Below are 23,907 nucleotides of genomic sequence, written 5' to 3'. Positions count from 1 at the left end.
AGTCACTAGTGCCCAGTGGGGCAAGAACATCCCTGCCGGCCTAACCCTCCCCTAACCAGGACGACGCTGGGCCAATTGTGCGCAGCCTCATTGGTCTCCCGGTTGTACCAGGATCTCTAGTGGCACAGCGAGCACTGCGATGCAGTGCCTTAGACCACTCTGCCACTCAGGAGGCCCTATGTGTCCAAACTTTTGACTGGTACTGTACATGCAAAAGGATCTGCATGTCGTGTCAAAGGAAAAACACTGCATGAAACCTTAATTACTCTTCAGTTAACACATTCTCTCCATCCCTTCACACACACTGTCTCCCTCACTCTCATCAACATGCACACACCTCTCTCTCCCCCACAAAAACACACTGCTCCCAACTTTTAAAATGTTAGTCACCAAACAGAATTTAAGAAGCACCAGATATGGTGCTTTAAAAAATATATAGTTTCGGCTTACATTAGGCCTATATGAATCCTACTGTATACCGTGCAACACTAATTGAGTAAAAAAAAAAAAACTAAAACAGGGAGAACAGAATTCCGGAAAATACAAAAAATATTTCGGTTATTTAACTAGGGGTGCATGATATATCGGTGAACATATCGGAATTGGCAGATATTAGCTAAAAATGCCAACATCGGTATCTGCTGACGTTAAAAACCGATGTCAAAGCTACCGTGCATATCTATATACCGTAGGTACATGGCGTAATGGCGCCACGTAAAATTTTGCGATACACGTGCAACACAGCATTCCTAACCTAGCTCACACTATTTTTCAGATGTTGCCCTACCAGAGTTACACAGAAATAGCTTTACGACATACATACTATGGAATGTTTGGGTCTTTGTGTGTCAAAAAGATACAGTAGCACTGTCAAAGCTGTACAAAAAAAGTCTGCAAACAAGCAAACCCTGGACATATGGACATAAACAATGTGTTTACGATACCGCGTTGGTAATAAAGCATAATTTATTAGACTGCAACTTCTGGGGGTAGCTTGGTACCTAGCTTGCACCAATACAACCAGCCTGAAAACAATAACCAGTAGAAACTGCAGTCATTTTCACTATTCTTAGCAATGATTTAGGAATCCTTGTAAGTATTAGCAAGTTTGCCACTTGTTGTTCACCTATTGAAATTAAACTTCAGTTCATGAAAATAAATAGCAAGCCTGCAGCTTAATTAACCCTGTTGCCCAAAGCTAACGTTATAAGCAGCCAGCTAGCTTCATCTGGCCAGTGAGGCTCGACCTGGACCGGGGTTATGTGTTGTGAAGCTAGCCACAGTAAGGATTAGGCACAATAGTGGCATTTGCCTTTAATATACAAGTGTAATTGACAGTGATGCAAATTAATACAAATGATATAATTATGCTGTACTTTTATTTTGAAGGCTAACCGTGAAGTCCACTTGTGGCTAATCCTTAAAAAAATACAAAATAAATTGACACTCAAAGGCCCAAACGCCGTTCCATAGAAATCCAGGTTGAGAATGACATGACTCAACAACGAAACGGCACAGCAAGTAAGTGAAAGATATAGGTTTTGATTGTTTTACTGGTATTGGGGACATACGTAAATGCCAACAAAGTAACTTGTTGGTGTGTGTGTGTAACCTTTATTTAACTAGGCAAGTCAGTTAATAAAGAACAAAGTCTTATTTACAATGACGGCGCTGGGCCAATTCTGCACCACCCTATGGGTCTCCCAATCACGGCCGGATGTGATACAGCCTGGATTCGAACCAGGGACTGTTGGTACACCTCTTGCACTGAGATGCAGTGCCTTAGACCGCTGCGTCCGTGTGTGTGTTAACTATTTAACTGTCTAGAATGCTTAAAAGGCAGCTAAAATTAAATATCTGTTATCATGTTTTTTGGCATCGGACAAAAATGTAATATTGGTGCATCACTATTATTAACCATTAGTTTGCCGGGAATATTGACAAATGCGTCTGTTGTACCCAAGAACCAGGGGAAGGGCTGCAGGGTAGAGGAGAAAAATGGCTATTACAAAATGAGTAGCTCGTGACATGTTTAATTTAAAAATAAAAATAAATCGTGCTCATGCTAGCAAATGTTGGAGACCCCTGTGTGTGTGTGTGTGTGTGTGTGTGTGTGTGTGTGTGTGTGTGTGTAGGGTTAGTGCAAGATCATTTGTATACCATTAATGGACTATTTAGCCATCTGGCTATTTAGCAGTCTGACGGCTTGGGGGTAGAAGCTGTCTCTGAGCCTGTTGGCCCGAGAGCCGATGCTCCGGCACCGTTTTCCGGACGGTAGCAGAGTGAACAGTTTGCGGCTGGAGTCTTAGGCAATTTTTAGGCCTTCCTCTGACCCCACCTGATATAGAGAGGTCATGGATGGCAGTGAGCTCGGTCCCAGTGATGTTCTGGGCTGTCTGCACCACCACCTGGCAGTCAAGGGCGGTGCATTTTCCATACTAACAGTGGTGCAAAGTAATTAAGTAAAAATACTTTAAAGTATTTGTACTTTTTTTTTTTTTTTTACTACATTCCCAAATAAAATGATTTACTTTTTACTCCATACATTTTCCCTGACATCCAAAAGTACTTGTTACACTTAGTAGATAGACAAAGTTGTTAATAACAATTAAACTGTTTTGCCTTGTTAGCTGAATTTAGAGCTTGTGACAGAATACCTAAATTCAGGTTGGCTAAACTTGAAGTATAAATATTAGCTGGCTACTCACTAGCACGTGGGCTTGTGATTGAGAGATCTATAATGCCTCCTACATTATTAGTGTATGTGCATTATGCATTGTTCTGGTTACATTTGTAACAAAAAAGGCATTTTTATAGACAGCGCTGAAAGCCATATCAGTGATTATTGCAACAACAAAAAAAGCAAGTACAAAACAATTTTGATTCAAATAATTACATTATTAGTGACTCATAGTTGTGGAAGGCATATATTAATTCTAGGTATAATTCCACAAGCTCTGTATTCATATGTATTGCCGAATGTTTTAAATGCAGTGTATTTGACCTTTAATTGTACAACAAAGCTTATTTGGAGTGAACATTAATAAATCAATATATGTATCGTGAATCACCCATAAGTTTGAAAAAAATGGAGATGAGTGTTATGACATATAGCCCAGCCCTAATGTGTGCCATGCTAAGTCCTTATTGATGTGGACTCAAGGAAGTTGAAGCTCTCGATCCGCTCCGTGGATAGGGGCGTGCTCTCCCCTCTTTCTCCTATAGTCAACGATCAGATCCTTGGTCTTAAGGACGTTGGTCTTACTGACGTTGAGGGATTAATTGTTGTCCTGGCACTACACTGCTAAGTCTCTGACCTCCTCCCAGTAGGCTGACACATCGCCGTCGGTGATCAGGCGTACAACTGTTGTCGTCATATGGTGTTGGAGTTGTTCGTGGCCAACACCTCCGCCACGCTGACCTTCAACACAGGGACCCCTCAGGGGTGTTGAAGGCCAGCGTAGCGGAGGTGTTGTTACCTACCCTCACCACCTGGGGCCAGCCCGTCAGGAAGTCCAGGATCGTGTTCCAGAGGGAGTGGTTCAGTCCCAGGGTCCCTAGCTTGGTGATGAGCTTGGAGGGGACTATGCTTTTGATTGCTGAGCTGTCGTCTATGAACAGCATTCTCACATAGTTAGTTATTTCCTCTCTTGTCCAGGTGGTAGAGGGCAGTGTGAAGTGCAATTGAAATTGCGGTATGGGATGATGGTGTTGATGTGTCATGACCAGCGTTTCAAAGCTCTTCATACTTACAAATGTGAGTACTACAGGGCGATAGTCATTTTGGCAGCGTACCTTGGAGCTCTTGGGAACAGTGATAATGGTGGCCAGTTTGAAACATGTTGGGATTACAGACTGGGACAAGGAGAGATTGAAAAGGTCTGTGAAGTCACTTGCCAGCTGGTCTGTTAATGCTTTGAGAACGCACCCTAGTATTCCCGCTGGCACGGAGGCCTTGTGATTGTTAACCTGTTTAAATGTTTTGCTTACATTGGCCATGGAGAGTGAGATCACACAGTCATCCAGTCCAAAACAGGGTCTTTTCACGCAAGCCACAGTGTTATATTCCTCGACACAAGCATAAAGGGCTTTTAGCTTGTTTGGTAGTTCTGGCTGGCAGTTGAGATAGACCCTCTTACCCTTTCTCTGGATTCCTTGGAGGTACAAGTAAGGGTAATTGCCCATGAAGAACTCAAGTGACCATTCTCTCACAAATCTGTAGCCACTTAACACAGTTTTATCCCCCCAGCAGAGTACAATTGCCACAGTTACTTTGCTGCCTGCAGGATAGTCAAGGAAAATGCTAACCTTGACACAGGTTGCCATGGCTACTTTTCCAATTAATTTGTTTCCCCTTGTGAGGGATGCTATTTACTGATTGTGAAGTGAATGATATGCTGTGTTGCTGAGCTTCCTGACTATCCAGTGACATGGTCGCTGGCCTTGCTGTTGTGAATGTCTAACCACCTCGCTCTCTTTCCCCACGGCCACTGGATCTTAAATGGCAGCAGACAAGCTGTTTAACTATTGGAGTGTAATGCAGGAATAGGTCTACTGAGTGAAAACCACAAGCTTCCGCCCTCTCTTCTCTATGGCGACAGTGTACCCCAGAGCTCGATCAATAGACACCGGTTCTCTTCATGATGACGTATTGACATGTCATTGTAAAAAAATTATACTCCATTGTTCCTCTTTTGGCATGTCCTGTGAAACATCGGTGTTGATGAAATGGATCTTGCATGAAGAATAAATGCAAAATGTTGACTTTGTATTGAAGATGCAAACAAACTAACATTTTGGCTAAGTCTTCCGGAGTATGTTTATAAATGTGCTATAACTGAAATCTTAATGGTTGTTGATGCCTTGTTGCTAGGCTGAGAGAGTTGAGCCACAGTCTTGCTCCCGGTCACTGCCCCAGAGTGGGCTCCGAAGGGCACAAGGCTCTGTTGTTGTCGAGTGCAGGCAGGAGTAGCAGAAGGGACGGAGAGCAGGGTGAGCATTGCTGTGATTTAATGCACCCAAACAGCCCGACATGGACTTTTTGTGCTTCTCCACTCCAGCCGGAGCTAGTGATCAATTTCATTTATGACCTCTGGGCTGATTCGAGCAAGAGGGAAAAATGTAGAGTTGAGGAGGGAGGAGTCGGGGTTGTGTAATGGGTTTGACTGTTCCAGCTGTTCCTGGAATCTGGCCTTCATTAGGTAATGGTCCATGTATTAAACATGAACTTCATCCGGCAAAGCCATGGCTTTTGGAGCTAAAAGGGGTATACTGTTCCTACTACAGAGTCAAGACACCAAGCCTTTTCTGGTTGGCTATGTCCTATGTGTGTGTCGGCCACACGAGCCATTCTGAAGATGATTAAACTGCTGGAGAGCGTGCTCAATGTGGTGCCTTGCAGTAGGTTGTGGAAAGCTGAGGAGTATGTCAACATCCTTCTCTGAAAAGCAAACATTATAATTTCACCATGGGACTGATCCAGGAAGGAAATATGAGGGAAGTATTAACAACCACATTGATGGATGAAGATGAATAACATATGTGTCATTGTCCAAGCTAGCCTAGATTGTGGGCAGTGACATTTTAAGATGTCTATTTTAACATATACCCAACAACAAATAAGGTATTTATGAAGTACCTGGAAATGTAGCCATAGCATGAGGAGTATTTGCATTCATAAATAACAAAACATGCCTTGTAGTTTTGCATCTACGCAGAGCATTCCCATGAGTGCCTACAGAAATAGATGATTGCAAATTAGCTGCCATTTCTCATTCTCTCTCATCAATGATGTGTGTAAAAACTGCAGAGCGAAGAGGCTGTTTTCATTAGTAGTTAATTTATGGAGAACGATTAGTGTAGTACTGCTGGTGCAGAGGATTGTAATTATTGTGTGGATGGTTTGTCAACTCGTTCAGATCTGCATATGTACTTTAGCATACTTGTCTGTGTGATGACAGACACTGGGGGAATTGTCTTAATCACATACAGATCTGGAACCAGGCTAATGTAATGCTACTGTATGTGACATAAGCACTCTTTTCTGTGACCTGGTGAAAAAGGAGCTTAACTCTTTTACTCTCCCTGGTGATGGATTCCTTGTGGCAGTGGTTTGAAAAAGTACTTAATTGTCATACTTGAGTAAAAGTAAAGATGCCTTAATAGAAAATGACTTAAGTAAAAGTCACTCAGTAAAATACTACTTAAGTAAAAGTATTTGGTTTTAAGTATATTTAAGTATCAAAAGTAAATGGAATTGCTAAAATGTACTTAAGTATCAAAAGTATAAATAATTTAACTTCCTTATATTAAGCAACTCAGACGGCACACTCCCAATACTCAGACATAATTTACAACCAAAGCATTTTAGTATTTTGTCAAAAATATAAATATTAAAGTACAGATACCTAAACTAAAGTAAAAATACTTTAAAGTACTACTTAAGTACTTTACACCACTGCCTGGGGCCATTTGGAGTGAACATTCTCAGGAGATTATCTTGTTTGACTTGAAGATTATCTCCAACTCACTTTTAACCCAACCTCGGGTTGAGCTCACCTATGTAGGAGAAATGTAATACACTGCATCACCAAAAGTATGTGGACACCTGCTCGTCGGACATCTCATTCCAAAATCATGGGCATTAATATGGAGTTGGTCCACCTTTGCTGCTATAACAGCCACCACTCTTCTGGGAGGCTTTCCACTAGTTGTTGGAACATTGCTGCAGGGACCTTCTTCCATTCAGTCACAACAGCATTAGTGAGGTCAGGCCCTGATGTTGGCGGGTTAGGCCTGGCTCGCAGTCGGTGTTCTAATTAATCCCAAAGGTGTTCGATGGGGCTGAGGTGGCTCTGTGCAGGCAAGTCAAGTTCTTCCTCACCGATCTTGACAAACAATTTCTGTATGGACCTCACTTTGTGCACGGGGGTATTGTCCTGCTGAAATAAGAAAGGGCCTTCCCCAAACGGTTGCCACATAGTTGGAAGCACATAATCGTCTAGAATATCATTGTATGCTGTAGAGTTAATTTTTCCCTTCACTAGAACTAAGGGGCTGAGCCTGAACCATGAAAAACAGCCCCAAACAGCTGTTATTCCTCCACCAAACTTTACAGTTGCACTATGCATTTGGGCAGGTAGCGTTTACCGCCAAACCTACATTCGTCTGTCGGACTGCCAGATGGTGAAGCGCGATTCTTAACTCCAGAGAACGTGTTTCCGCTGCTCCAGAATCCTATGGCGTCGAGCTTTACACCACTTCACCCGATGCTTTGCATTGCGAATTGGGAACTTGTGTGTGGCTGCTCAGCCATAGAAACTCATTTCATGATGCACCCGGCGAACAGTATTTGTACTGACGTTGCTTCCAGAGGCAGTTTGGAACTCTGTAGTGAGTGTTGCAACCAAGGACAGACCATTTTTACGTGCTTCATTACTCTGTGGTCCCGTTCTGTGAGCTTGTGTGGCCTACCACTTTGCTTCTGAGCCGTTGTTGCTCCTCTGTGTCTCCACTTCACAATAACAGCACTTACAGTGGGCTGGGGCAGCTCTAACAGGGCAGAAATTTGAGTAACTAACTTGTTGGAAAGGTGGTGTTCTACTGCCTAAGTTTGTCAATGGAGATTGCATGGCTGTTTGCTTGATTTTTAAACACCTGTCAGCAACGTGTGTGGCTGAAATAGCAGAATCCACTAATTTGAAGGGGTGTCCACATTCTTTTGTATAGTGTATTTAGTCTTGTGGTGACAGCTTCAACAATCCCTTTTAAGAGGATGAATTCCATTCGCAGAGGAAAACATTTTAGAGTGGACCTCTTGGAAGATAATACACCAAGAAATGCTGTCATGTCTGTAGATGCTTTTCTGTGTGTCCGGGAAGGGATTGCTCTGTGCAATGTTGTCATAGATCAGGCTCAGTCTGAGGCTTCAACGGGAGCGGAACAGAAACCAGATGAGTCCCCTTAACACCTGTCCACTGTAGGAAGCGGCTATCGTGAAAGCAAAAATACCCAGTCAGACTGGTACCGGATGTGCTGAGCTTAACATTGTGATAGTTGTGTGTTTTGGAATTGGGTGTAGAATGTTTTGGATAGAGAGACTTGTAGGTGTTGCTGCTTGCAAAATCCACACATACTAGCTAGTCTAAACCAAACAAAATAATTTACAATGGAGTACTGATACGGAATGCAGGGAGTGGTCTGGGGGCTTGAAGATTGGCCTTGCAGCCAAGATGAATAACATATTGTGTAGCTTTTATTCCACCCCCAGCTTTCCCATCTCTTTCAGTAGTTAGTCGTTCCAGCCACTCTTCCTCAGCCTCTGTCTACAGCCAAGCCATGTCCCCAGAGCACTCCAAATGTCATAGGTGGTGACCAATTCCTCTAAACTCTTGCCTTGCCCTGTCAAGCGTCAATACAAAGCAGTAGCTTTATTAGATATTAGCCTTTCACAGAAATATTTGTATCTGTCTTTATTCCACAGATAAGGCACCAATATTAGAATGAACAGATCCGTCATTTGCAGTCATCTATTTATATTTTCAATGGTTGCCTGAAGAGGGCGGTCTACGAGCTACTCATCATTGTCTTAAGTCAAGACTTGAGTAGACATCATGGCCTAAAATTAACACCCGTCAAATGCGACCTTATTCTAAAATGGATTAAGTAACCCCAAAAAATCCTCAGCTATCTACACACAATAGCCCATAATGACAAAGCGGCCAGCTCTAGGAAGAGCCTTGGTAGTTCTAAACTTCTTCCTTTTAAGAATGATGGAGGCCACTGTGTTCTTGGGAACCCTCAATGCTGCAGAAATGTTTTGGTACCCTTCCCCAGATCTGTGCCTCGACACAATCCTGTCTCAGAGCTCCATGGACAATTCCTTCAACCTCATGGCTTGGTTTTTGCTCTGACATGCACTGTCAACTGTGGGACGTTATATACAGTTGAAGCCGGAAGGTTACATACCTTAGCCATATACATTTAAACTCAGTTTTTCACAATTCCTGACATTTAATCCTAGTAAAAATTCCCTGTTTTAGGTCCGTTAGGATCACCACTTCATTTTAAGAATGTGAAATGTCAATAATAGTACAGTGATTTATTTCAGCTTTTATTTCTTTCCTCACATTCCCAGTGGGTCTGAAGTTTACATACACTCAAGTAGTATTAGTATTTGGTAGCATTGCCTTTAAATTGTTTAACTTAGGTCAAATGTTTCGGGTAGCCTTCCACAAGCTTCCCACAATATGTTGGGTGAATTTTTGCCCATTCCTCCTGACAGGGCTGGTGTAATTGAGTCAGGTTTGTAGGCCTCCTTGCTTGCACACGATTTTTCAGTTCTGCCCACAAATTTTCGATAGGATTCAGGTCAGGGCTTTGAGATGGCCACTCCAATACCTTGACTTTGTTGTCCTTAAGCCATTTTGCCACAACTTTGGAAGTATGCTTGGGGTCAATGTCCATTTGGAAGAACCATTTCCTTCCTGACTGATGTCGCTTCAATATATCCACATAATTTTCCATCCTCATGATGCCATCTATTTTGTGAAATGCACCAGTCCCTCCTGCAGCAAAACACCCCCACAACATGATGCTGCCACCCCCGTGCTTCACAGTTGGGATGGTGTTCTTTGGCTTGCAAGCATCCCCCTTTTTCCTCAACATAACGATGGTCATTATGGCCAAACAGTTCTATTTTTGTTTCGTCAGACCAGAGGACATTTCTCCAAAAAGTACGGTCTTTGTCCCCATGTACAGTTGCAAACCGTAGTCTGGCTTTTTTTATGGTGGTTTTGGAGCAGTAGCTTCTTCCTTGCCGAGCGGCCTTTCAGGTTATGTCGATATAGAACTTGTTTTACTGTGGATATAGATGCTTTTGTATCTGTTTCCTCCAGTCCTTTGCTGTTGTTCTAGGATTGATTTGCACTTTTCGCACCAAAGTACGTTCATCTCTAGGAGACAGAACACGTCTCCTTCCTGAGCGGTATGACAGCTGCGTAGTCGAATGGTGTTTATACTTGCATACTATTGTTTGTACAAATGAATGTGGTATCTTCAGACATTTGGAAATTGCTCCCAAGGATGAACCAGACTTGTGGAGGTCTACAATTTTTTTTAAATCTGAGGTCTTTGCTGATTTATTTAGATTTTCCCATGATGTCAAGCAAAGAGGCACTGGGTTTGAAGGTAGGCTATGAAATACATCCACAGGTACACCTCCAATTGACTCAAATTATGTCAATTAGGATATCAGAAGCTTCTAAAGCCATGACACCATTTTCTGGAATTTTCCAAGCTTTTTAAAGGCACAATCAACTCAGTGTATGTAAACTTCTGACCTACTGGAATTGTGATACAGTGAATTATAAGTGAAATAATCTGTCTGTAAACAATTGTTGGAAAAATCACTTGTGTCATGCACAAAGTAGATGTGCTAACAGACTTGCCAAAACTATAGTTTGTTAACAAGACATTTGGGGAGTGGTTGAAAAACGAGTTTTAAGGACATCAGCCTAAGTGTATGTAAACTTCCGCCTTCAACTGTAGAAAGGTGTGCCTTTCCAAATCATGTCCAATCAATTGAATTTACCGCAGGTGGACTCCAAGTTGTAGAAACATATTAAGGAGGATCAATGGAAATAGGATGCACCTGAGCTCAATTTAAGGTCTCATAGCAAAGGGTTCGAATACTTATGTAAATAGGGTATTTCTGTTAAGGTTTTTATATATTTGGAAAATATTTCTATAAACCTGATCACTTTGTCATTATGGGGTATTGTGAGTAGATTGATGATTTTTTTTAAATGTATTATTTTATAACAAGGCTGTAATAACAAAATATGGATAATCTCAAGGTGTCTGAATACTTTCTGAATGCACTGTATTTGTTCTCTTGTTTTGACAGTGTCAAATGTATTCTCTCCCAATTAGATTAGACACCAACTTTATATTGAAAAATAAACCTCACAAAGTGAAAAAAAAAATCTTAGTGTGTGATGGCAGTCATGTGTTGGACTTCACAACTTTGAACCTATTCTTAAAGATTTGTTTGATACTTTAAGGACCCAAACAGCTTTTCATTTACAATACCAAAATCTTATTTTCAATACATTTGGTGGCTTAAGTTTCCTTTAGCGCGGCCTTATGCAGCTGAAAAACGTACTGTTAAGATGGCTGATTTCCACAAACAAATGCTTAGTTTTTGGTTCCTTCTATACAAACATAATTTGTATAGTTGCAGTTGAAACATATAGCCAATACATTTTGTATTGAATAACAGTGTAATTTACATGATTGTTTCAGTAAGAAAACATTGTCGTAATGAACAGCTAGCGCGTGCTTGTTATAACAAGCTCTCATTGGTTGGTGTAAAGTGTTTGTTTACATGGCCTTTGACTGTTGTAATTAGAGGTCGATTATGATTGTTCAAGACCGATTCTATTGGAGGGCCAAAAAAAGCCGATACCAATTAATCTACCGATTTTAAGTAAAATTTAATGTGTTTTTGTAATAATGAAAATTACAACAATACTGAATGAACACTTATTTTAACTTAATAAAATCAATTTAGCCTCAAATAAATAAACATGTTCAATTTGGTTTAAATAATGCAAAAACAAAGTGTTGGAGAAGAAAGTAAAAGTGCAATATGTGCCATGTAAGAAAGCTAATGTTTCAGTTCCTTGCTCAGAACATGAGAACATATGAAAGCTGGTGGTTTCTTTTAACATGAGTCTTCAATATTCCCAGGTAAGAAGTTTTAGGTTGTAGTTATTATAGGACTATTTCTCTCTATGATTTTTATTTCATATACCTTTGACTATTGGATGTTCTTATTGGCACTTTAGTATTGCCAGTGTGACAGTATAGCTTCCATCCCTCTCCTCGCTCCTACTTGGGCTCAAACCAGGAACACATGAACAACAGCCACCAAGCAGCGTTACCCATGCAGAGAAAGGGGAACAACCACTCCAAGTCCCAGAGCGAGTGATGTTTGAAACGGTATTAACTAGCTAGCCATTTCACATCAGTTACACCAGCCTAATCTCGGAAGTTGATAGGCTTGAAATCATAAACTGCGCAATGCTTGAAGCACATGGAAGAGCTGCTGGCTAAATGCACTAAAGTGCTGTTTGAATGAATGCTTACGAGCCTGCTGGTGCCTACCATCGCTCAGTCAGACTGCTCTATGAAATCATAGACTTAATTATAACATAATAAAACACAGATACGAGCCTTGGGTCATTAATATGGTCGAATCCGGAAACTATCGTCTCGAAAACAAATCGTTTATTCTTTCAGCGAAATACGGAACCGTTACGTATTTTATCTAACGGGTGTCATCAATAAGTCTAAATATTCCTTTTATATTGCACAACCTTCAATGTTATGTCATAATTACATAAAATTCTGGCAAATTAGTTCGCAAAGAGCCAGGCTGCCCAAATTGTTGCATATACTCTACGTGCAATGAACGCAAGTGACAAAATTTCACCTGGTTAATATTGCCTGATAACCTGGATTTCTTTTAGCTAAATATGCAGGTTTAAAAATGTATACTTCTGTGTATTGATTTTAAGAAAGGCATTAATGTTTATGGTTAGGTACACGTTGGAGCAACGCTGGTCCTTTTTCGTGAATGCGCACCACATCGATTATATGCAACGTAGGATACACTAGATAAACTAGTAATATCATCAACCATGTGTAGTTATGACTAGTGATTTTTATTGTTTTTTTATAAGATGAGGTTAATGCTAGCTAGCAACTTACCTTGGCTTCTATCTGCATTCGCGTAACAGGTAGGCTCCTTGTGAGGCAGGTGGTTAGAGCATTGGACTAGTTAACCCTAAGGTTGCAAGATTGAATCCCTGAGCTGACCAGGTAAAAATCTGTCGTTCTGCCCTGAACCCACCATTCCTAGGTCGTCATTGTGTTCTTAACTTCTCTAGGGTAGTCGACAGCATTTGGAATTTGGATGAAAAGCATGCCCAAATTAAACTGCCTTCTACTCAGGCCCAGAAGATAGGATGTGCATATAATTAGTAGATTTGGATAGAAAACACTCAAGTTTCCAAAACTGTTAAAATAATGTCTGTGAGTATAACAGAACTGACCAAATCTGCAGCGCTATCAAAGCGGAGGGATATACAAACATATAACAGAACTGATTTGCCAGGCGAAAACCTGAGAAAAATCCAGTAAGTAGGATTTTTTTTGTGTGTAGTTTTCTATTCATTGCCATTACAGTATCCATTGACTTAGAACTCAAATTGCAGTACCTATGCCTTCCACTAGATTCCACTAGTCTTTAGAAATGGTTTCAGGCTTGTATTCTGAAAAATGAGGAAGTAAGAGCAGTCTGAATGAGTGGACCCTGCCGTGTCACAGAGCTTTTTCATGCGCACGAGTGCCTTTCTTGTTTACCTTTTTATATTGACGACGTTATTGTCCGGTTGAAATATCATTGATTATTTAGGCTAAAAACAACCTGAGAATTGAATATAAACATTGTTTGACATGTTTCTATGAACATGATGATTTTTCGTCTGCCTGTTGTGACTGTGTTTGAGCCTGTGGATTACTGAAGAAAACGCGCAAACAAAACAGGTTTTTGGATATAAAGAGATACTTTATCGAACAAAAGGAACATTCATTGAATAAATGAATGTCTTCTGAGTGCAACCATATGAAGATCTTCAAAGGTGTTAGTGATTCATTTTATATCTTTCTGACTTGTGTGACTCTTCCACTTGACTGGTAACTGTTTAATGATTTGTCTGCTGGGCGATGTTCTCAAATAATTGTAAGGTATGCTTTCGCCATAAAGCATTTTTGAAATCTAATGTGATTGTGAGAACTGTTATATGATGATCATTAAAGAAAAACACCAGTTATAATCTGAGTTGGGGTGTGTGGAGGGAGGAGTTGTAGCCTGGAAGGAGGCTGGGTTCTCTGGGTTAGCTGAGAGACAATGCTTTTCTAATGAGGTGGTGTTCCAGCCCCTACAAGCCTGTTTACCCAGCCATTACACACACTCACTCTCCAGTCTTAACGAGGGCTGTTAAGGTGACTGTATTACCACCACACGGGCAGTCAAGAGTCATGACCACAGTCAAATTCCGTGTGAGTGCTGAGTCACGGAAACTAGACTTCTCCTAAACTGTGCTCTGATGCCACTGGTGGTCATAAGTAGCCTACCAAACTTTCTCATGGCTAGCCACTAATGGCGGGGTACTCAACGCTCTATTGTCCCTCTAATCCAAGGCTCTCCAACCCTGTTCCTGAAGAGCTACCATCCTTCAGGTTTTTCACTCCAACCATAATCCAGTGCACCAGACTCTAATAATTAGTTGGTTGATAAGTTGAATCCGTTTAGTTTACAACTGAGGTTGGAGTGAACCTACAGGAGGGTAGCTCTCCAGGAACAGGGTTGGAGAGCCCTGCTCTAATCAGTCTGACATCAATGCAAGTGCAACTTTAAAAAAAACTAAGTGTAGCCTATAGACCTAGGACCCCTGGAACAGGGTTGGAGAGCCCATAGCTTACAGTTCTTAAAGCTCAGACACACCGGTAGGAGTTTCAAAGTTTGCCTGCCGATAGTACTTTGAATGCTGAGACTCTGTTCAGAGGTGCTATCTTGTTTGTTCAAAAAGCTTGGAAGTCGTCAGCCACCCAGCCACCCAGTTCGTGCTCTGATTGGCTCAAAGTAAGGCTGTTGGCCACTGAAGAGCTCAAATTCTCTGCACAGATGTCACTTGAATGTAGATTAGTTAACCTTGAGGCAATTCCCCCAGGCCTAGACTCTCGACGAAATGGTTCAAAAATAATGTACCCATCCTATCTTGAGTCAGGGTAATTGTAATGGTGTTTCTAATTATGTTAAATTCTGCAGGAATGATGGAACATCTGACTGTGTAGCATGATTAATATTTGAATGGCTGCAGAAACTAACAATACAGGCTCATAAAACACCATTTGTTTCTATATCCCTCTGCTTTGATAGCGCTGCAGATTTGGTTACTCAGTCAGTTGATTAATTTTTCTTTGTCTTTTTCTCCCGTACCGAGCCACCCGCAGATCCTCTCTGTGCGTCCGTGCCGCTCCATGGAAATGGCGTGAGTTGAAAAGAGCCTGATAAATAATTCACACTGTTTTGAATGACTGCTGAGTTTCCCAGGGAAGTAACTTGTTCCTTTTATGAATTTTTCATGACTTGGATAATTAATCCATAGCAAGCCAGGCCATCATAACCACTAACATACATACTGGTTTAATATAATGTAGCGTTGCTTTGTAATTAGATTAAAATGGGAGGACATTTTAATGGGCAGAAATTTGCAGTGAGTGACTTTGATGTAGGTTGGAAGAAGTTTCATCAATGGTGAGGTCTGAGATGGTAACTCGGCGCAACAGGAACTGATGTAAAAGGTTTGGTCTGTTCAGTCTTGCAAGTGTGTGTGTGTCACTGTGTCTGTCATGATGCCCTGATCTTTAGAGCGTTGTTAATGAAGATGAAGCGAGCCGTTCATTAAAGGATTTACTCGGTGTGCCTTAAGCAGGATTAATGCCAGGCCTGTGAGCAAGGGAAGACGAAACAAGTGTTTTTAAAGATTGAGGGATCACATGGGAGGGGTGGAGGCCTGTCAACAGGCTGGTAGAGATGGCAGGCTTATACTGAGGCATGTTCACATGTTTAGCTTCTATCCGGGATCCTTGGGATGTCCCTCCCTTAAACCCTAACCTTAATCCTTAACCGTTATCTAACTGTTTTCAATTTAAACGTTAACCTATTAAAGCTAGGGGGCAGAATTTTCACTTTTGGATAAATAGCGTGCCCAATTTCAACTTCCTGCTACTCATGCCAAGAATATAAGATATGCATATTATTCATAGATTTGGATAGAAAACACTGAAGTTTCTAAAACTGTTTGAATCATGTCTGTGAGTATAACAGAACTTATGTAGCAGGCAAAACCCGGAGGACTAACTGTTCAGATTTTTTATATATTTTTCCCATCTCTGTTCACTATATTGTCTTTGCCATTGGATATTTAATAGGAACCAATTTTCAGTTCCTACCGCTTCCACACGATGTCGCCAGTCTTTGGAATATGGTTGAGGTTATTCCTTTGTGCATTGAAGAAGTAGGCCAACTCGGAACTGGGGACACTTTTGTGAGTTGCGCAAGACATGAAAAGCAGAGCTGGTTTCTTTTCGTTCATGTATTGAATACAGATTGCCCCGTCTACAATTTGATTGATTATTAACGTTTAAAAATACCTCGCGTTGTATTACAAAAGTAGTTTGAAATATTTTGGCAAAGTTTATCTGCAACTTTTGAAATATTTTCTAGTGACGTTGTGTTTTTGTAAGCTGTTTTTTTCTGGATCAAACGCGCTTTATAAATGGACATTTTCGATATATATGGACAGAATTAATCGAACAAAAGAACCAATTGTGATGTTTATGGGACATATTGGAGTGCCAATAAAAGAAGCTCGTCAAAGGTAATGTATATTTTATTTCAGCGTTTCGTGTAGCGCCTGCTACGCTAGCTCCTTTGTTTACTGCTGGTGCAGATGGTTGCATGCTATCAGATAATAGCTTCTTATGCTTTTGCCGAAAAGCATTTTTAAAATCTGACATGTTGGCTGGATTCACAACGAGTGTAGCTTTAATTGAGTATCTTACATGTGTGATTTAATGAGTTTGAATTTTATAGCATTTTATTTGAATCTGGCGCTCTGCATTTCCCCTGGCAATTGGCCAGTTGAGACGCTAGTGTCTCCCCTATCCATAAGAGGTTTTAATGGGGTGATGTCAGAGTTGGGATGTCCCAAGGACCGTTTTTTTCCATTGTTCCCTTACCACAGATGGAATAGGGAGCCAAGCGCTAAAATGGTGGCGAAAGAAATGGCAGCAGTTTTACGGAAGCCTAACCAATTGTGCTATTATGTGGGGTTTTTCCCCACTTCATTTGTAACTTATTTTGTACGTAATGTTTCTGCCACTATCTTACGGGAACAAAAGAGCTTCTGGATATCAGGACAGCGATCACTCACCTCAGATTTGACAAAGATTTTTTCTTCAACAAGCAGGAAGCACAGGACATACTGCGAACACCCGACAAGGCCGACATCCCCATTTATTAGCAAGAGAAAGAGAAGCAGGTACAGAGGACACAGAGCGGGGTGCCTCATAAGAATCCGGAGAAGGCAAGTGGGAAAGCTGCCGTTACGTCAATATTACTCGCCAACGTATAATCATTGGACAATAAATTGGAATATCAAGAATATCCTACCAACGGGACCAAAAACCGTAACATCTTATTTTCCAGGGAATCCGAACCATCAAACAGGCAACGCGTCAATACAGGGCTAAATTCGAATCGCACTGCACCGGCTCCGACGCTCGTCTTATGTGGCAGGGCTTGCAAACTATTACAGACAACAAAGGGAAGCATAGCCTCGAGCTGCCCAGTGACACAAGTCTACCAGATGAGCTAAATCACTTCCGCGCTCGCTTTCGAGGCAAGCAACTCTGAGGCATGCATGAGAGCTGTCCCGGATGTCTGTGTGATCACGCTCTCCGTAGGTAAGACCTTTAAACGGGTCAATGTTCACAAGGCCGCGGGGCCAGACGGATTACCAGGATGTGTACTCTGGGCATGTGCTGACCAACTGAAAAGTGTCTTCTCTGACATTTTCAACATGTCCCTGATTGAGTCTGTAATACCAACATGTTTCAAGCAGATCACCATAGTCCCTGTGCCCAAAAACACTAAGGTAACCTGCCTAAATGACTACAGACCCGTAGTACTCACGTCCGTAGCCATGAAGTGTTTTGAAAGGTTGGTAATGGCTCACAACACCATTATCCCAGAAACCCTAGACCCACTCCAGTTTGCATACCGCCCTAACAGATCCACAGATGATGCAATCTCTATTGCTCTCCACACTGCCCTTTCCCACCTGGACAAAAGGAGCACCAGTCTTTCTCTTCTGGTTAGAGCCAGTTTGCGCTGTTCTGTGACGGGAGTAGTACACAGCGTTGTACGAGATCTTCAGTTCATTGGCAATTTCTCGCATGCAATAGCCTTCATTTCTCAGAACAAGAATCGACTGACGAGTTTCAGAAGAAAGTTCTTTGTTTCTGGAATCGAACCCACAAATACTAATGCTCCAGATTCTCAACTAGTGTAAAGGCGGCCTATTTTATTGCTTCTTTAATCAGTACAACAGTTTTCAGCTATGCTAACATAATTGCAAAAGGGTTTTCTAATGATCAATTAGTCTTTTTAAAATGATACATTTGGATTTCCTAACACAACGTGCCATTGGAACACAGGAGTGATGGTTGCTGTTAATGATGGTTGCTGTTATTTGTCACATACACATGGTTAGCAGATGTTAATGCGAGTGTAGCGAAATGCAGTAATAACCAACGAGTAATCTAACCTAACAATTCCACAACTACTACCTTATACACACAAGGGGTAAAGAATATGTACATAAAGATATATGAATGAGTGATGGTACAGAACGGTATAGGCAAGATGCAGTAGATGGTATTGAGTACAGTAAATACATATGATATGAGTAATGTAGGGTATGTAAACATAAGTGGCATTGTTTAAAGTGGCTAGTGATGAATGTTTTACATTTATTTCCCTCAATTTCCATTATTACATCAATTTCCATGCATTGCCATTATTAAAGTGGCTGGAGTTGAGTCGGTATGTTGTCAGCAGCCACTCAATGTTAGTGGTGGCTGTTTAACAGTTTGATTGCCTTGAGATTGAAAAACAGCTTCTGTCTCTCGGTCCCTGCTTTGATGCACCTGTACTGACCTCACCTTCTGGATGATAGCGGGGTGAACAGGCTGTGGCTTGGGTGGTTGTTCTTGATGATCTTTATGGCCTTCCCGTGACAAATAAAATCGATTTTCTTTCAAAAACAAGGACATTTTTAAGTGACCCCAAACCTTTGAACGGTAGTCTGTGTTTATATTATACTTTTACCCCATTTTCTGTTTCATGGATATTTTTGAAAGGGCCTTTACAGTGTTAAAATAGGCCTATACTTTGGTTTTGTCTGAAATCTATACTCTCACAAGTATTCAAATACTAACATTGCTTTTGAATATTTGAATAAATGTGCACATCCCTAACCCATTTGAGATGGGAAAAGGCCCAGATGGTAACCCTCTATACCCATCCTAGACCTGGCTGTGGACTCAGCCCTGCCCTGGCCCCTGACCTAGGCCTGGGGATAGCACCCCCACAGAGGGAAGAGGCTCTTGTTCCCCTTCTGTCTAGAAGGATGGTGGTCCTCATGAGCCCTTAGCTGTGATTTAGCAGATTAAGGGAGTCACACTTTCCTGGATGACTTCCATGTCCTGCAGCTGGCAGGCCCTGAGTGACTTGTCAGAATGAGAGACGGCCTGGCCTTAACCCCTGCCTGCCTGGCTGGCGCTCACAGCAACATGGGGAAACTGGGATGTTAACAGGTTGTTCATATTCACTATTTGAAATGTGACGTAATATAGGCCTAACTTGTAATTTCTCTTGATAGCTCCGTCCCTCTTAAAGGTCTTGTGAGGTCTTTCATCAAGGCTTGATTTTTAAAATGATGGGACATTAAATAATCCGCACCTCACCTCCTCGTTTTATAACATGCCAGGCCACCCAAGAGGAAGGCTGAGGGGAGGGGGGGGAACGCTGGCCCAACCAGTCACCAACCTCTGAAGCAATTAAGAGATTACTCACTCCTGTGACTGTGTTTTGAAATATACCCCCCTTTCTCTACCAAAAACCAACTCTACACTAGGCTTTAAACCACTTAATACAAAGGTCAGGATTTAGCATTACTGTGTAACTGTTAATGGGGCTGGCACAATTACTGTATAACAGACAGTTATGGATGAAGACCGTCATTTGTTGTGTGTGTAAGAAAAAGCAGACTGAAGATGGGACAGCCGGTCATTCGTGTGGTTGAGTCCGATTCTGCTGTAACATGCCTTGTTTCCACCTTGCGCTTAGTGATAGGATCATATTGATTAGATCACTATCTGATCAAAGTTTGTTGTGTCTCCACACGATTTCCTGGTCCAATATGAACGCATTTTCTTCAAAGGTCCAATCCACCTATTTTTTTAAAATCTCTATATCAAAGCAATTCTGGGTGACATTAAGTACCTTACTGTGATTTGTTTTCAAATAAAATGGCCAAAAAATACATTTTACAAGCAAGAATTTTCATTAGGACTGTCTGCGAGGGGAAAACTTACATTTTGCTGTTATTGGCAGAGTGGTTTGGAACTTTCTTATTGGCCTATTAACTAATTCACTGCATGGCGATGTCACTATGGAAGGCCCAAACTTCCTTCCACCAAAACAGGCTGAAATTTCAGGTGGTGTATTCACAGCCAACCAGAATTTGTTTTTCCCCACAAAAGGGATTTTATTACAGAAATACTCCTCAGTTTCATCAGCTGTCTGTGTGGCTGGTCTCAGATGATTGTGCAGGTGAAGAAGCCGGATGTGGAGGTCCTGTGTTGGCGTGGTTGTGAGGTTGGACATACTGCCAAATTCTCTAAAAATTACTCTGGAGGCGGCTTCTGGTAAAGAACTTAAGATTCAATTATCTGGCAACAGCTCTGGTGGACATTCTTTCAGTCAGCATGCCAATTGCATGCACCCTCAACTGGAGACATCTGTGACATTGTGTTGTGTGATATAACTGCGCATTTTAGTGGCCTTTTCTTGTCCCCTGCACAAGGTGTACCTGTGTTTTGATCATGCTGTTTACTCAGCTTCTTGATATGCCACACCTGTCAGTTGGATGAATTATCTTGCAAAAGGAGAAATGCTCACCAACAGGATGTTATCAAATTTGTGAACAAAAGTTTTGTGCGTCATGGTACCAACAATTTGCATGTTGCGTTTATATTTTTGTTCAGTGTAGAACGCTTGTGGATTTATATTAAGAAGCAAAGTGGAAATCGTTGTCACAAACATCTTATTACATCTGACCATACAGAAGAAGTGAATGGCACAACAAATGCTTGTGACTCCGCAGTCAAGCAACAACGACTGCTCTCCTTGAGTGACGTGGCAAGACTCTCTCTTTCCCTCAGTGGCAGGAGTCCCCCCTTTTGCAGTAATGACAATAGGGCTTGCAGGAAAAGGATCACTATCTATTGTCCTTGAACACAGTGGGCTGCTAAAGATGGAAACCTTTCGGTTGCTAGGAGACATGAACTGCCATCATTGGCATGGTGATATGGTTGGATCCACTGGAGAAAATGCAGGAGGAGTGAAAAGGGCCCAGGGATGTTGGGATTGGTTCCCAGTGCTTCAGAGATGGGGAGTGTGAGAATAAGGGAGGGAGCTGAAGAGAGTGATTGGCTGAGGTTTAATAATTAAGTACTTTTTGTTGTTTCTCACACTGATGAAGTTAGCGCCTGCCTGTGTTTTGGGCTAATTTTCATTCTCCTTCACACCACTCTCATACAAACACATGCATGTTCCTCTTAGGTTTGTTTGACTATACAACTACACCAAATATGATTTCCAAAGGGTTTTGATTGCCTCGCAATCACTGGGCATTCCAGGTTGCCTATTACAGAGCTGCATCACTTACACAGAACCCAAACCGGCTGCGGTCGTGCTCCATCGTGCAGAAATGTATTTTGTCCCCCTACACCAAACGCGATACGCAGGTTAAAATATCAAAACAAACTGAACCAATGAGATTAATTTGGGGACAGGTCAAAAAGCATTAAACATGTATGGCAATTTGGCTAGTTAGCTTGCACTTGCTGACAAATTTGTCCTATTTAGCTAGCTTGCTGTTGCTAGCTAATTTGTCCTGGGATATACTTTCATAGTATTACCACGACAACCGGCAAAACAGTTCGTCTTTCAATCACCCACGTGGGTATAACCAATGAGGAGATGGCACGTGGGTACCTGCTTCTATAAACCAATGAGATGGGAGACGCAGGACTTGCAACGCGATCTGCGTGAGAAATAGGAATGACTTCTCTTTTAGCCCTTGGCAACGCAGATGCCCGTTGGCGCACGTGAGCAGTGTGGGTGCAATAATTGAAAAACATGGATTTTTACATTTATTTTTGCGACGCTCGCACACGCGATGTGCCCGGTCAGCATGTTAGGCCGTGGCTACAGATAGAGATTCCGCCAACGCCCAGCATCCACCTCCGGAAACCTCTCCTTCTCAAAGCTAAGGATCCAGATCACGCTCTGCACCTGTGTTATTTTACACACACATTCATTGTAACGTAGCTGCTGTTCACACTCACCATCCATTCATGTTTCGCTCTTTTACTCACCCTCTTCTGAATCATGACGTAGCCTGCCTATGCCTCGTATTTCTGAACAGCTGATATAAAAACACTGAGGCTGTGTGAACGAACATTCCAAAACATAAATATTATGAAGGCTACAACCCTCTGTCTGTTGTATCGGATATTGCAGTTGCACAAGATGGACGCAGTCCCTACACAAGACAATCAGCGTTTTGTGTGGTGATGTAGGCTAATATTCATAGTTGCTGCCATATTGTAGTTCCTGAAAAATGAACACTACTTGACTGCCTGTCTGCCTACAGGGCAGCTAAGCCAATGTTTGCAATGATAATGAAAAAAAAACATTCAATGTCTAATTAGACTGCATGTTTGTCTTGCTGTGTTCCACCCCTGGGCAGCTGAAAGCTATAGGCAGCCATGTGTGTATCTGGACTGATAAGTCTGACAATGGGAGAGTTCATCCACACTTCTCTGCCAATAACATGAAATTGTGCTTATGCTTACAGAGGCATGGAATGCAATAGTTCCAACAGTTGTGTACAACATTAAATTTGTAGGCTACACCAGTGACCAGACAAAGGCAATCAAGTAGGGGGGAGCGGCAGCGGAACACTCAGCACGGCAGCAATGTAGGCACTCGGCTACGTAAAACAAAATCCTGCATATGTGCAGAACTATCTGTATTGTTAGCCTGGACAAATTGGGATACAGAAATTCCACATCCAAAGCCAGTCTGTAAATATTAATATCTTCAGTTTTTCCAACTGAGCCAATATCACAAAGCAATGACAATCACTTATTTGCAAGTTAAAGAAAAACAAATGTTTTTCTATACCTTCCAAAACATTTTGAAAGGTTTGTCCTCTGGGTTTCGCCTGATAAATTGAAGACGGAATGATCTGTGTTCAATCCAGGAGTAAAACAAACTGTAGCATGCTTTCTGGTCACGCGCCTCTATCTAACGGTACACTTCAAGTGACCCTCGTTCAAGATGGCCGTACTTCATTACACAAAGTAAAAACCTCAATTTCTAAAGACTGTTGACATCCAGTGGAAGCGATAGGAACTGCAAGAAGGTCCTTTAGAAATCTGGATTCCCAATGAAAACACATTGAAAAGAGTGACCACAAAACAAAAATCTGAAAGGTTTGTCCTCAGGGTTTTGCCTGCTAAATACGTTATTTTATACTCACAGACATGATTCAAACAGTTTTAGAAACTTCAGAGTGTTTTCTACTAATAATATGCAAATCTTATCTTCTGGGGATGAGTAGCAGGCAGTTGAATTTGGGCATGCATTTCATCCAGATGTGAAAATACTGCCCCCTGTCACCAAGAAGTTAAATAGAGCCATGTCTACATAGAATACTCTGCCACCCTAGGTAAGACTAAAATAAAATAACAATATGGCTCAACTGGGACTGTGAAGAGGCAGCCATTATTTATATATATTTTTGTATTGTAATTTGCGCTGTATTGTTGGGGCGGCAGGGTAGCCTAGTGGTTAGTGTTGGACTAGTAACCGAAAGGTTGCAAGTTCGAATCCCCGAGCTGACAGGGTACAAATCTGCC

The 23,907-nt window shown here is 41.7% G+C and overlaps 1 protein-coding gene across 2 annotated transcripts in view; it reads left to right on the top strand.

The window, feature by feature from the left end:
• The window catches only part of si:ch73-63e15.2 (protein strawberry notch homolog 2), a 103,408-nt gene that overhangs the window by 3,197 nt on the left and 76,304 nt on the right, over positions 1 to 23,907 (top strand). Inside the window, exon 1 of one of the 2 annotated variants that reach the window (XM_024421301.2) lies at positions 15,066 to 15,119. The exons of the other annotated variant lie outside the window; for it this stretch is intronic. The gene's annotated coding sequence lies outside the window, so the exon portion shown is untranslated. Of the gene's footprint in view, positions 1 to 15,065; positions 15,120 to 23,907 lie in introns of those variants that run through there. 2 annotated transcript variants of the gene reach the window in all.

This window comes from Oncorhynchus tshawytscha, linkage group LG05 (genome assembly GCF_018296145.1).
Source record: "Oncorhynchus tshawytscha isolate Ot180627B linkage group LG05, Otsh_v2.0, whole genome shotgun sequence".
Taxonomy (NCBI): Eukaryota; Metazoa; Chordata; class Actinopteri; order Salmoniformes; family Salmonidae; genus Oncorhynchus; species Oncorhynchus tshawytscha.
This window is presented reverse-complemented; position numbering and strand designations above follow the sequence as displayed.